This window comes from Labrus mixtus, chromosome 22 (genome assembly GCF_963584025.1).
Source record: "Labrus mixtus chromosome 22, fLabMix1.1, whole genome shotgun sequence".
NCBI classification, from domain to species: Eukaryota; Metazoa; Chordata; class Actinopteri; order Labriformes; family Labridae; genus Labrus; species Labrus mixtus.
The window spans coordinates 3509127-3523409 of record NC_083633.1 but is presented as its reverse complement, the minus strand read 5'-3'; positions in this window follow the sequence as shown (position 1 = coordinate 3523409).

Genomic DNA, 14283 nt, shown 5'->3' with positions numbered 1-14283 from the left:
CATTTAAAGAAAACGTCGGTGTACTGTCACATTAATAAGCCTGGTGGAGTGCTGATGTGACTCCTCAATAAAAGACCACAAATGACCAGCAGGGCCATTCGAGCTACATTTGTCGCTGACTGTGGGTTCATATTTCAAGTACTTCCCATCTCCTCATTTAAAAAAAAAAGTTTTTAGTATCTTTCCATTCTGATTAAATGCAGGGGGTTGAGGGATCGTGCTCAGCAAACAGTAGACACAAGGAAGAAGCGCGACACTCACTCACGCTTGCTGTTCCTAAAGTCGCTCCCTCTCTACCTTCACTAATGTAGTTAACTCGACCACTGCACCCTCTCTCTCTCTCTTTCTAGAATTGCAGGAGGGAGTGTGTTCTTTGCCCTGAAGCTCGACAACATAGCTGCTCTCATGACTGACTGATTCTCTCGGGTTTGAACGGGTGGATTAGGACGGTTCTTAAAATTGGGCAGATGATGATAGCGAAATAAAAAGAATGATTCCCTTTTTTCTTCTGGTTGACCCCTCAAAACAGACATTTTATCTTCTGGTGCAGCTTATGTTCCAGATTTTGCATCATGTATTTAGGAGACTTTCTTCATTAACACCAAAGTTCAGATGAAATATGTTTCAACTGCAGGACAATAATTCTAGGTCCAGAGAAGCTGAATTCAATAGAATTACTTTTCCGACCCCAACTGTTAGAGGTGAGATAAAAGGTTCAATAAAAACTGTAAAACCGGCTCTGAAAGGACTTCATAAGGTCACGTAAGCTGGCTATCAGTACACCCTCGTGCTGGAATCGAGGTCACACTGTCACCCATGGGTGTTTAACTGACTCATTCCCGACCTTTACTGATGTTTTAAAAAGCCAGCGGAGGATTTTCTGCTGATTCCTCCTCTGGTTGCACCACAGCTGTGGGGCTCTGACGTCACTGTGATCATGTCGGACCCCCGGGACAAACGCTTATGGAAACACTCTCCTTCAATGGCCTCTTGTTGTAACATAGCCTGAAGGTAGATGTGATACAGTAGCTTCATCAGGCCTTTCATTCCATCCCCTGACAAAAAACACAAGCTGCTTTCAAGTCGGCATGTGATTTAGTGGAGCGGTTAACACGCATGTTTAATGGGACTCTGCCAAAGTGGGGGAATAAATCTGAAATAATTAAAACACTATGAGCATCAATCAAACTCTTTAGAACCAACAGCTAAAACATCATCTTTGTGTCCGCGTTTTCTTTAAATATCAGGCTGAGAATATAATGTGTGTGTGTATTCATCAGATCTGCAGCTATAATTATCTTTGATAGACGATGGATTATTTATTAGATTGTTCTGTCCCTGCTGACTTGGCACAGTTTAACTGGATTTGGCATTTCGAACCGAGAACAGATACAGAAGGCTATTAATAGACCCTGTTAATAGAAATGCACAAATGAAGGGCTGTTTGGGGGCTGCATTTGGACAAGTTTAATGTGTTAAAAGAGCCTCTTATCGTTGGAAAAGGATGAATCCAGAAGAGTTTGAATCCAACCGACACGAACGCCATTCAATTGAGTTTATCCATGACAGTCATGCACACTAAAACAAAATAATTGGTATGACGTATCAAAAGGAAAACATGTTTCTGGGGTCCGCCATCTTGGGCTCACTGCAGGCATTGGGCTTTCTCTCAAACCTGTCCTTTCTCCCCGCTCAGTCTCATAAAAACAATTCTACAAAATCAGATTGGGCTGACTTCAATAATCGATGAGAGTGAGCGGACCTTGAAGCTTCACCAACTGGATTTTGCGTACTTGTACAGCTCACAAACATGGCGGTCAAACATAAACACAACTGTGCTCCCAGTCAGGTGGAATCTTGACGGAGAAGAAGAGCAGCTTGTGGAACCATGGTAACAACACGAGCGCCTTAATAATGTCCCATGCCAGACAAACCAGTTAAAGGTCCAGTTAGTGATAACTGTTAGTAATGAGAATCCTGTTCGCAGACATAAAAGGGCGCTTCTCTTTCAGGACCAGGACCGGGTCTGGCTTTTGAAAATAGTCAAATCTAACAGTGTTTGGACCTGTAATGTATGCATGTTGGGGGGGGGGGGGCAGTAGTTCAGTCTGTAGGGACTTGGGTTGGGAATTGGAGGGTCGCCGGTTAAAGTACAGGCACGGACCAAGTCTGGAAGTTGGTCTGGTAGCTGAAGAGGTGCCAGTCCACTTCCTGAGCACTGCCGAGGTGCTAAAGTGGTTAAAGCGGTGTATCCTTATACAGAAGAGCATCAAAAACACTTTGCACACAGATTTATGATCTTTTTTTAAGATTGTCTTTCAGCTCACGAGAAACTAGCATGATGATATCTGCAGAACTAAAGCCCCCGCTGTGCCTGCAGCTTGTACAGATTGTGCAAGAGTGAAAATAATTATGATCGTCTTCTTGACAGTTTGGATTTACATGTTTTAATTTGCAGTTGTACCAGATGTGTCATTGGTTTTTAGAAATATGTAGGCGCTCCTGGAAAATCCTCGGCCTGCTAATATGAGCGCCACGCTCCCTCCCTGCAAAGCTTTTGTGCCTAATATTTAATTTGTTGCTGCTTATCAAAAGTGTCCTTGCTGTAGCCATTCAGCTCCGCTAAATTATGGCTCTGTGCTCCTTCCAAAAGAGTGACAGCGCTGACAGCTTGTTGGTTGATTCCTAAATTACGTCTCTGAGGACGGAGCTTAATTATAACCTCTTTTGATCCACAAACTCTGGCAGAGTTTGGGGTCTCTGTGGAGGAAGAGTCATCCGTCACCCTGCCCACGGTTTTGGACTCGCATTTGCGATTTTTTTTTCTTTGACTGTTGTAGTATTTTATAATGTGTAAACAGCACACGAGAGGTCCTGGACAGGGAACAGCTCATATACATAATAACATGGAGGAGCAGCTACAATAACTTAGAATCACAACCACCGCCTGACGCCCAGCCTCCACCATCGGACTGTGCTGTCCCCACAACCACCGCCATCCTCATTCATGCACAGCACTGCTCTCACCTCCACCTCAGCGGCGAGGAAGTGTGGACAACAGGAACACGAGGACTACAAAGGAGAAATCCTTCCTGCATATTATCCCATATGCTCTTTTGTAAAGTGTCTCAAGTTGACACTTGTTATGGATTGGCGTTATACAAATAATGATTGATTGATTGATGTGGCCCTTGAGCTCCAGCGTGAAAAAAACAACAAAAACTGCTGTTTGGTGACCCCTCTGCCCTACTGAAGTATCCCTCTCCTCCAACGACACACCTCTACACCTCCTCCACAGAGGAGTTTAGGGCAAGCGGCAGACAAAATTGTCTTTGACTTGAGCTGCAATTGCATGTGGTCTGCATTGTTGTGTTAGCAGGCTAATGTTAGCGCTCTTTAGTTAGCTTGTAGCTTCACATTGCATAAAGATTTACACTGAATTACCGTGATCCAAAAAATGCTTATGTGACATCCAAATAATCAGTGAGTATGTTCTTCTTCTTCTTTCTAGTCCTTGACTTAAACAGCTTTATACAGAAGGGGAGGAGCCGACCAGTAAACACGGCTCTGACAACAACACAGAGGAAATATCTGATTTCTGCTCTACTTCTGTGTAAACTATCGCTCTATCGCTCATTCTTTCTTTAAGTCCTTTAAGTACTGGTGTTTATCTTTTCTGTTCAAAGCTAAGCAACGAGTGCTTCCATAATCTCTACAGATTTGATGCACCATTTCACAATGGACAGAGCTACAGTGAAACCAACAAACCTGACTGAAAAAACAATCATCATTGCCTCATAGTTAGATTTCGATGACAAAACTTTATTAATCATTTGCCAACTGGTCAATCCATACACGCAACCAACAATATAGACAGTCATAGCAAATACCATTGGGACCAGTGAAGACATAATTTACAGCCATGAATCAGAATTAAGTTTTCAGGTTTAATAAAGAAAATGTGATCAGGTAATTGCAACAAAACCCCAGGTCTGGTAGTATTTGACTCCAGAGGGAGAGTGGGAGTCTGCTGCAGAGATTTCACTTTTCCTCCATCTCAGTCTCGGCTCTGCTCTCAGGGTTTGGGTCCTTTACCTTGCACTGTGCCCGTCCCCTTCCAGAGACATGGAAGCAGCAACGATGCGTGAAATTGTGAAAATCGCTAATGACATTTTCCTTGCATAATGGTGTCCCTCGAAATGGTGCTTACAGCTGCCGGGGCTTTGATTGAGGAGTATAGCTTCAGTGTGTGTGTGTGTGTGTGTGTGTTGGAGGGGCATGCCTGAGGACACACGTCCCCCATTTTTCAATTTCTGTAACCCAGACTGCCAAATGTGCTTAATGCAGGTTATAAATTTAATTGGATGGTTAACTGTGCCCTTTGTCAACGCCACCTTTAGCCATGTCCTTGACTTCTCAGACTCCATCCATCCATCCATCTAACCATCCATCCATCCATCCATCCATCCATCCATCCATCCATCAATCCATCCATCCATCTAACCATCCATCTAACCATCCATCCATCCATCCATCAATCCATCCATCCATCCATCCATCCATCTAACCATCCATCCATCCATCTAACCATCCATCTAACCATCCATCCATCCATCCATCTAACCATCCATCCATCCATCTAACCATCCATCTAACCATCCATCCATCTAACCATCCATCTAACCATCCATCTATCCATCTAACCATCCATCTAACCATCCATCCATCTAACCATCCATCTAACCATCCATCTAACCATCCATCTATCCATCTAACCATCCATCCATCCATCTAACCATCCATCCATCAATCCATCCATCCGTCCGTCAGTCCATCCATCCATCCATCCATCCATCCATCTAACCATCCATCTAACCATCCATCCATCCATCCATCCATCCATCTAACCATCCATCTAACCGTCCATCCATCCATCCATCTAACCATCCATCTAACCATCCATCCATCCATCCATCCATCTAACCATCCATCCATCCATCTAACCATCCATCCATCCATCTAACCGTCCATCCATCCATCCATCCATCCGTCCGTCAGTCCATCCATCCATCCATCCATCCATCCATCCATCCATCTAACCATCCATCCATCCATCTAACCGTCCGTCCGTCTGTCCGTCCGTCCGCCCGTCCGTCCATCCATCCATCTAACCATCCATCTATCCATCCATCTAACCATCCATCTATCCATCCATCCATCTAACCGTTCGTCCATCCATCCATCCACATTTAAACTAGTACTGTCAGCATTACTGCTAGCTTGCTTCCAGACAAAGTTCAAAACAATCTAATAGCAAACAGTGACATCCCAGAGTCCTGCCTGGAAACCTGGAAATCTGGAAACTTGACGTTTGACAAGATGGGGGGATAAAAATTAGGGATGGAAATGGCAAGGTAACTCATGGTACGATACACAACTCTGTGGTACATAATAACGATAATATCATGGTACTCTGATTCTGTGATAAATATAAATGATATGAAATATGAAATAGGATGTCTGATTTACTGATATGCATATAAACTAACAGTTTTCTTGTAATTGTATTTCGACCTAAATGGGAGGGTCCCAAGTTTCTTTATTGATCAACATTTAGAAGAACGTTAACATGAAAAGTATTTTTAATAGTTTTGGGGAAAACGCTGGCATCAGAGGATCCTCTGTCTTTTGAAAAGTGACTGAACGTGAAGTGGAGCTGGCTCCAAGTTGTCAGCTCAGAAATAGTAAATATTTAGTGTAACACACACTCTGCAGTGTACAGCATGTGTCCATCACAGCTCACACACTGTGCTCCTTTGTTGTCTAAAATGTGTTTTGCGTCGTGTACGTGAACAAAGACACTGAAGAGCTGCGAAGTCAACACCATAAAAAGACAGTGGAATATAAAAGTTTCATTCATGGGCATGTTTAAGTGCTGCTATTTCTGTCCCGGCACGTGACTGTGTGTGTTTGTGTGTGCATTATGTGTAGGAGTGTGTGTGTGTGTGTGTGTTTGTCCTTTTTTTTGTACATTAGGGGTCTATTTTCTGCATGTACATTCAACCAGAAGGTTTTGGAGGATGATGCTTGAAGTCACCTCCACTGATGTTCCACCCTCATTCATTTATCTTAATTATCTGGCCACAAAACTTTCATGCATGTATGTCTGTATCTGTATCTGTGTGTGTGTGTGTGTGTGTGTGTATCTGTGTCTGTATCTGTGTGTGTGTGTTTTGTGTGTTTCTCTGTGTGTGTGTGTGTGTGTGTGTGTGTATGTGTGTGTGTGTGTGTGTGTGTGTGTGTGTGCGTGTGTGTGTGTGTGTGTGTGTGTGCGTGTGTGTGTGTGTGCGTGTCTGTCTGTCTGTGTGTGTGTGTGTGTGTGTGTGTTTTGTGTGTTTCTCTGTGTGTGTGTGTGTGTGTGTGTATCAGTGTGTGTATCTGTGTGTGTCTGTGTGTATCAGTGTGTGTCTGTGTGTATCAGTGTGTGTCTGTGTGTATCAGTGTGTGTGTGTATCAGTGTGTGTCTGTGTGTATCAGTGTGTGTCTGTGTGTATCAGTGTGTGTCTGTGTGTATCAGTGTGTGTCTGTGTGTATCAGTGTGTGTCTGTGTGTATCAGTGTGTGTGTATCAGTGTGTGTCTGTGTGTATCAGTGTGTGTCTGTGTGTATCAGTGTGTGTCTGTGTGTATCAGTGTGTGTGTATCAGTGTGTGTGTATCAGTGTGTGTGTATCTGTGTGTGTCTCCAGCAGGGAGAATAGCTTTGTTGTTTTCCACTGTTTTTGGGGGTCAGTCTTGGCCTTGCCTCGGGCCATGTCGGCCAAAGCTATCGGACTCAAAGAGGAGCCTCTCTTCACATGAATAATAATTAGGATACTCGGTGCCAGTTCACAAAGAAGCCGACCATCTGGGTCCGATCCTTCCAGCCTCACACAGCCCCTGCTGTCCACTGTGTGTCTGTCTGATGTGCCGCAGACTTTGACCATGAGGCTGAATCTCACTTCTTTTGTAGACAGCAGAGCATTATAGTCTGTGAAGAGCTGCACATGAGCACACACCAAAGTTAGTTCAGTTCCACTTTTTACAAGTTATAGCTTTACTTGATTTCATTTCAATTGTAATGCCACTTTGGTTTTCTGAGGTATGTTTTTCCTGCCCACATTTATTTTCCTGACATTCTTTCATTACTTTTTAAATAAGATTTCAGTTTGTAAAGAAGTGACTGCAGATTACATTTTGAGTTTGGGGTTAAGTAGATTTATTGCCCCCTTAAAGGAATTTGATTTGGTTCACTTTAGCGCCAACTTAAGGTCTCTGAGTGCAACTGCACTGTCATGAAACCCACTGAATTGACATTGTCAGACGTTCAGCCTGTTGTTTTAAAGAAGCTCTCACCAACATGTGTAAGATTGTCCAATATCTACTCTAATCCCGCTTGATGCTAGGTGACTCTCTCTATGTCTCATCACCTTCCCCTTCTGCCTCTTAGCCTCAGCAGTTGAATCAAACAGTAGCGAGACGGGCTAACTGGCTTCTTTTTAGCAGAAGGCTGGAGTGTGAACTAGTACAATGAAGCTGTGGCCGCTGCCAAAGTTACATAGTGCTGAAAACAGGCGAATAGGGAGCTCTGTGGAAAATGGGATAGCCACCATTCTCCCCTGTTGAAAGTTATTTTTTACAATTGAAATGACTCTTAAGCTATTTAAAGGTGGAAAAGTTACACATTGTTGCTTTAAAGAATTTAAAAATAAAAACGTGCAAGCATTGAGCTTAAAATGTACAGTGTTAGAAACAAACAAAAAACATCATGCAGCTTTACAAAAGTTAAAGATAGTCAGTAGCTGTTTCCTTAAAAATAAAATCTAGACTTTTACAAAACTAATTTCGCTCTATCATCACTTCCTGCATCTTATCCCATCTCTCCCCCTATCCCTTTCCAAGCCCGGCGCAGTCTAGGCCTGTGAAGACTGTTTCGTCATGAGCCGGGGATCCGGCCGAAGATTTCTGCCTTTTAATAAGGCAGTTTTTTCTTACCACTGTAACTTTTGCTGCTTTGCTAAAGTGCTCATGATGGATAGGCCGGATCTTTGTAACATAGCAATAAGTAAGGTCTTTTACCTGCTTTTTGTAACATAACAATGAGTAAGGTCTTTTTACCTGCTCTTTTGTAATGTTAACAGACAATGAGTAAGGTATTTTACCTGCTTCTTGTAAAGTGTCTCGAGATAACACTTGTTATGAGTTGACGCTATACAAATAAAAGTTGATTGATTGATTGATTGATTCTGTGTGGTGGTGACTGTGTCTGCAGAGACTCTGACTGGATTTTCATGGTTTGTTTTGGCTGACTCTGGTTATTTCTTGGCGGGGAGCTAGTGTATTTGTGGATAAAATTCAGCAATTGGACAGGATGCAAACCGGCCAATATCACAGGCAGGTGCCAAACACTGGTGGTGGTTAGATTTTGCTAGCATTAGCTACAATTAGTAAAGGTACACACTACGTCCCGCAGTGCTCAGTGCACCAACAAGCTGTCCTTGCAGGGGTAGCACTTCTATTCTTCTGATATCAGGTCATGACAATCAAGACTTTAACCTCTTCTGCTCTGATTGGCCGATGAGCTCATGTTTGACTAACTCTTAAATCTAGAAAACAGAATTTAAGTTTCATAATCTTCCGTCTGCATCATTCATATTTGGACAAGCGGTCTGAGTCATTGCTTCTTGATTTGATTTAAGTTTCATTTTCTTCCGGAAGTATTATCACTATGACCCCAGAACGTTTAAATATAGGGGGGCCTTTTTGAAACAGGATGTCCACTTCTGACGGCTCAGTGTAGCTGCACACTAATGATGCTGGCATTAACAGCAGACATGTTTCCCATGAATATACTATAATATACTATATAAGAGTATAAAAGTGTTTTTTTCCTCCCTCCTTATGCTACACTTAAAATGCCAAACCTTTAAATGAGACCTCTTTTGAATGTTACTCCTACAAAAACAGATGAATCAGAAGACGAAGGTGTTGAGTGATTTTTTTATTTATTTTTAGGATAATGTCAGCTTTTAACCAATTGGAGCTGGTGCTCGTCTTCTCCGGTGAGATACACCTCTGGGTGCCTTCTCTCACATTGTCAAGCTGCCTGCTGGCTCAAGCACCAAATAAATGAGCAGAGCTTAAGCCTGTCGTCTGTATTCCTGCCATGCGTCTCCTCATTTAGTTCCCATAAAGAGAATTCCCTGCTGAAATCTCGACCCAGCCTCCTCAAGAGTTCTCGACTGCAGACACCGGAGTGGAAATATTAAACTGCATCTCAGCCTCATTCATATTCATGTGTGGACATTATATTCCTCAATAAGGAGCTTTTTAGGGCCTATCATCAATACCTGTCCTATACTGTTGTTTCACTATAACTAATGAGACTACATATGAGAAATTCAGCCCGGTGCAATCCCCACAATCTCTTTAGTTTATTAACAGAGCCTCGTCATGTGCTTACTGCAATCATGCAAGCAAAACAGATTGAAAAAGCACATTCATAAACAATATGCATTCGTCTGCGTCCTGACCTTTTTGCAAAGATCCTCGCACAGCTTTCCATACTTGATGCTGTTGATCTGAGGGAAGAGATGGGATGTGAATATTCAGAGAGATGACCCTGCTGCAGGACACTCTGAAGTTATACCCTGCTTCTCGGTTTCAGATGGTGGGTGGTCCAGACATTTGTCACAGGGAGATGTCAACATATTAATACATAGGAATCAAATAAATCTTTTTTTTTTTTAAACAAAGAAAGTTGTTTTTATTTTTTTTATTTTTTCAATATTTTATTTATAGTTTTTATCTTTTGTGCATAATACAAGGACATACAGGAACTCAAATAAACAAACGCAGCTCAGACATGTACATTCAAAAATTAGGTGAAAAAAGTAGTGAAAAGTAAACAGAGATTTCTTGCATAGCTGCCAGTCACTCAGTAAACCCAAAATACGCTGTGTATTAAGTCTCTTTAGAAGAGGTCCGTGGTGGTAACAAGGTGAGTTTTCAACCCACATCAGCTTTGTCCAAAAGGGCAAGAAATGGGTCTCAGATTGCCAAGGATTTCTTAATCCAACTTGTCCTCAGGAACCTGAGTTTTTCCATTCGTATGGCTGACATCATTTCAGAGATCCATTTTTGAAAAGAAGGTGTGGAAGACGACGTCCATTCTGTCAGAATGAGTCTCTTAGCGATAATCATCATAAAGTTGTTTTTATTTTGTTGTTGTTCCATGTGCAGCTGCACCGTAGGTAGCTTCACTTTTTTTTGGTTTAGTCTCTGTTTCGTATGTGAGCTGCAACAACATGTAGATCCTGGCAGCGATCAGAGGGGAGTAACACGGGCCGAGCAGAAATATCAGGGATTTGTCCAGGATTGGTCGCCCAGAAAGATTTTTAGAATTGAACTGAATCCTTGAGGATTTTTCCTCAATAGACTTTCAGAGGGTTCCCTGACAAGTCAGAGACAGCTTGCGGTCCAGTTTGCAGTTTTAGTAGTTTTACAGTGTGATTTCCAATCTGACGGCTTAATTCTGATCGGCAGGGATCTTGTTTTCAATATTGTTTATATCTCACATCTTGCTGACTGAAATTTATGTGATGTTATCAATCTTAACTTTGCTCTTTGTTAGATTATGTACAGAGGCCAGACATTCATCCATCATGAGCACTGAGCAACATTTAGCAAAGAAATAATGAACATGATGAACATGTGCTGAGACTGTGTTGGACTTCAGATAGAATAAGTAAAAAAAACATCAACAAAGAAACGACAACAACTCATTTAAATGTACGCCACTAATGCCCATAATAATATTCAAAGTGTTTGTGGTATTAGCAGTGACAGCAAAGTGTTGACTCCTTCTGAATCTAAATACAGTAGTGCTCCTTTAAGCTAAGGGTTCTTCACTTTCTGTATGGATACCAATCTGCTTTTATTTTGAAAGAACATAAGGAACTTGTGGTGGACCGAACGTTACTTAACTGCTTAAGTTCATTATTTAACCACGAAGAAAAGGAACTTGTTACAGAACAAAAACGTACATGGAAACAGCGGAACAGGACGGTACAAAAGAGAAATGTTTGATGTCATGAGGTGGATATCACTTTTGACTCGTCAGCTGTTTGAGTGTTTTAAAGCTAAATGAGTCACTCAGGGGTGTTAGGGTTAGGGTTGGGTCCCTCACTGTGCCTACAGGGAGAATATGCTGCCTATGCAGTGGTTAACTATGGTGGCCTAAAGGGACAAAATAGCACACAATATAAAAAAAACAAAACAAAGAAGAACTGTCACAAGCAAGTCAGGTAAAGCCCTGGAATGTTTTTACTTTTACAATCTTTTGCTGAAGTATCTGAAAAAAATCAGCAGAAGAAAAATCCCTTTTCTCACAGAGCATGACCTGACGGGTCAAAGAGTTATCTGAAAACCAAGGAAATGAAAATGAAAAGAGAAAAGACAAAAAAGTCAGGGAGTGAGCGGATGACAGACAGAAGAACGATTAAGTAGTCTATGCATTTTAAAGTGCTCTGGACTCGAGGAAAACGGAGAGAAAAATCTCACATCCACAATCCGACCGCTGCAGGACTTCAATTCAAAAAGTGACCTGGTTATGGCTGAATGGAGTGTGTGAAATGTGTTTTTTGCATCATTTATTTTACCCTTCCAGGACTAGAGCCTCTAAAGCCGTGAAGTGAACATTTAAAACTTTAAAACTCTTAACAAGGTAGGTAACAAAGAACTGTTTAAACAAATGTTAGGAGCATAGAGATGGCTTAGAGGTTAGAAAAGAAAGAGGCGTGAAAGAGGCAAGTTGTCAAATAAAAGTATATGTGGAGCAAAACAGTTAAACTCAAAATACACCAGTGGAGAGTGTGTGTGTGTGAGAAAGACTCCCTGCTGTGGAAGCAAATCTGTAAAAGAGCAGCTAACCTTCAGCAGATAAATAAATACTGGAACTATACTGTACTGGAATACTGGAAAACCATAACTCTCCGTGAACATCTGCTGCCAAAAGCTGCAGTCTGTTAACTTGGCAAATGGAGATGAAAACATTTGAATGCATCTTTTTTTTCTTTTTTTTTTCTTGCTGCGGTGACGACCTCTCTGCAGCCGCATGGTCTCTGATTGATAGAGGCTGCTGGTGCCCGGACCAGTCAGCCAGTGGATAAAACTGGATCAATGTGACAGTGATGGTGTTTTATGATGCCAATAAGCCGCTCCCTGCATCTCTCCGTGCCATAAACGTCGACACTCAGAGGCCGGGTAATGGACTGGGCTGGTACTTGTAAAGCCAGAACACGCTCGCTCTTAAGAAATGCGATTCTAGTGTCTCTCTCTCCGCGCACAGACGAGTGGGATTCGACTGTTTTGCTGCTTTTTGAGATTCTACAAGCTGAGAATGGATTCCACATGCTGACCTAAAAACATAGCTCTTTTCCCTCCCTGCTACATCTCTGAGATACTTTATAAATAATAGATAGCATTTATATCTTGCTTCACTATTTCCATCTCCCATGGGCTCTATGTGTGCATGCCAGTGTGTAGGATGTGTGTGTGTGTGTGTGTGTGTGTGTGTGTGTGTGTGTGTGTGAAGGCCTTTTCCTGACGCACGGTTACAAAGAGTCTCCAGATTAACATTGTACTCACCTCTGTGATGTGAAAGCACTCCAAAGTGAAGTGGATCATTGAATTGCTGAGCCTCTAATTTTGAGATTTTAAAAAAGAAAGCATGGACAGACATACCTTGTATAACACCAGTCTGTTTCATGCAGAGTGAATTTGAGTTGCATTGATTTTGTGAAAGTGCTTTCACACATGCACAAAAGTCAGTTTGAGCTGCATGTGTGAAAGCAAATTGACAAATGTTTGCTCACGATAAAATTAAGTAAAGTTATTGTTAGTATGCCACAGACTTTTGATTTATTTTTCATGGTATGCTCCTGCAACCGTGCGCACCTGAGAACTTGTTTAGGCTGTGCACGGGGTAACCCTGTTGGCCATTTAGATAAATCAAACTGAAGAATGTTTCACTCCGACGGCCCCCGGAGTACATTTTCCACAAGAGGTTGGGATGAGCTGATGTGAGAACGCAGCAGGAAATATTCATTCATATTCCCCAAACAGCGATTGTCTCTCGCTGTGAGGTGCATGTGTCCACTTGAAAAACAGCTTTAGACTTTATTCATGAAGTGGACATAGCGTCCACTCAGAGAAGTCACTGCAATGTTGAAGTGCCTTAAACCTGCATTCTTTCATATGGCCAGCAGGGGACCACACCGCTGAGTCCAAAAAGATCCTGATTATGGTTCGGAGTTTGCCAATTGGTCAAAATTATTATTTTATTTTTTCAAATCATAGATCCTAAGCCAATTCATAAGAGCCCCAAAGCTGCATTCCCTCTAATAGCCAGCAGAGGGCCACTGCACTGTTTGCAAAAAGAAGTCTAACTGTATGGAAGTCGATGAAAAATGTCACTTCTTCTAACTTGAATTGGTATCTGAGTAAAAATGTTCCTGATGGGTTTCAGGTCTTATGTAATAATGTAATCTAAACGGATGAATTCATTCCCCGTACAGTTTTTATAAATGAAGAAATGAGCTATAGAGAACAAAACTGTTTCTTTGAAAGAGGCTGTAAATATGTGCTTCCTTATTTCTGCTGTAAAAATCTGCATTTTAACGTGAGGCTTCATGGGGATACCTCTGATTTTGCAGCCTCAAGTGGACACTTCTTACAAACATGATGACACATGTCTGAAAGAGCAGAGAAGTGCTGGAGTTAATCCATCCACATTTTAAACAAGCCACCTAAAAGCTCCTGTTTCACTTGTGCTACATGCTTCCTAACACCTGACATGTTTTTAGTGCTTTCAGCCTATTTCTCTCTTCTTCTTCTTTTTTTTTTACGTTTTGCTCGTGTGCTGTAACAAATGTGACCTACAAACATCACCCTGCCTGAGACAAAGACTGAGCACTAAAGCTGCTGCTGCTGTTGCTCTGCTAACTCGTTGATGAAACGACTGTGAAGATGACGTCTTACCTTTTTGACTAACAGGACTAAATAAGACTCGAGCTGTCTCCATGTTGAATGGAGCGTATACAGGACTTTCTCAGACCGCTCCCTGCACCCTCTCTCTACTCACTTTGACGCCGTTTGTGCACTCCCATGGACTCAGCCATATCTCAGTAGTTGTTGTTCAAACCTCCATCAGCCAGTCTGCACCAATGTCTCTTCAAACATCATAAA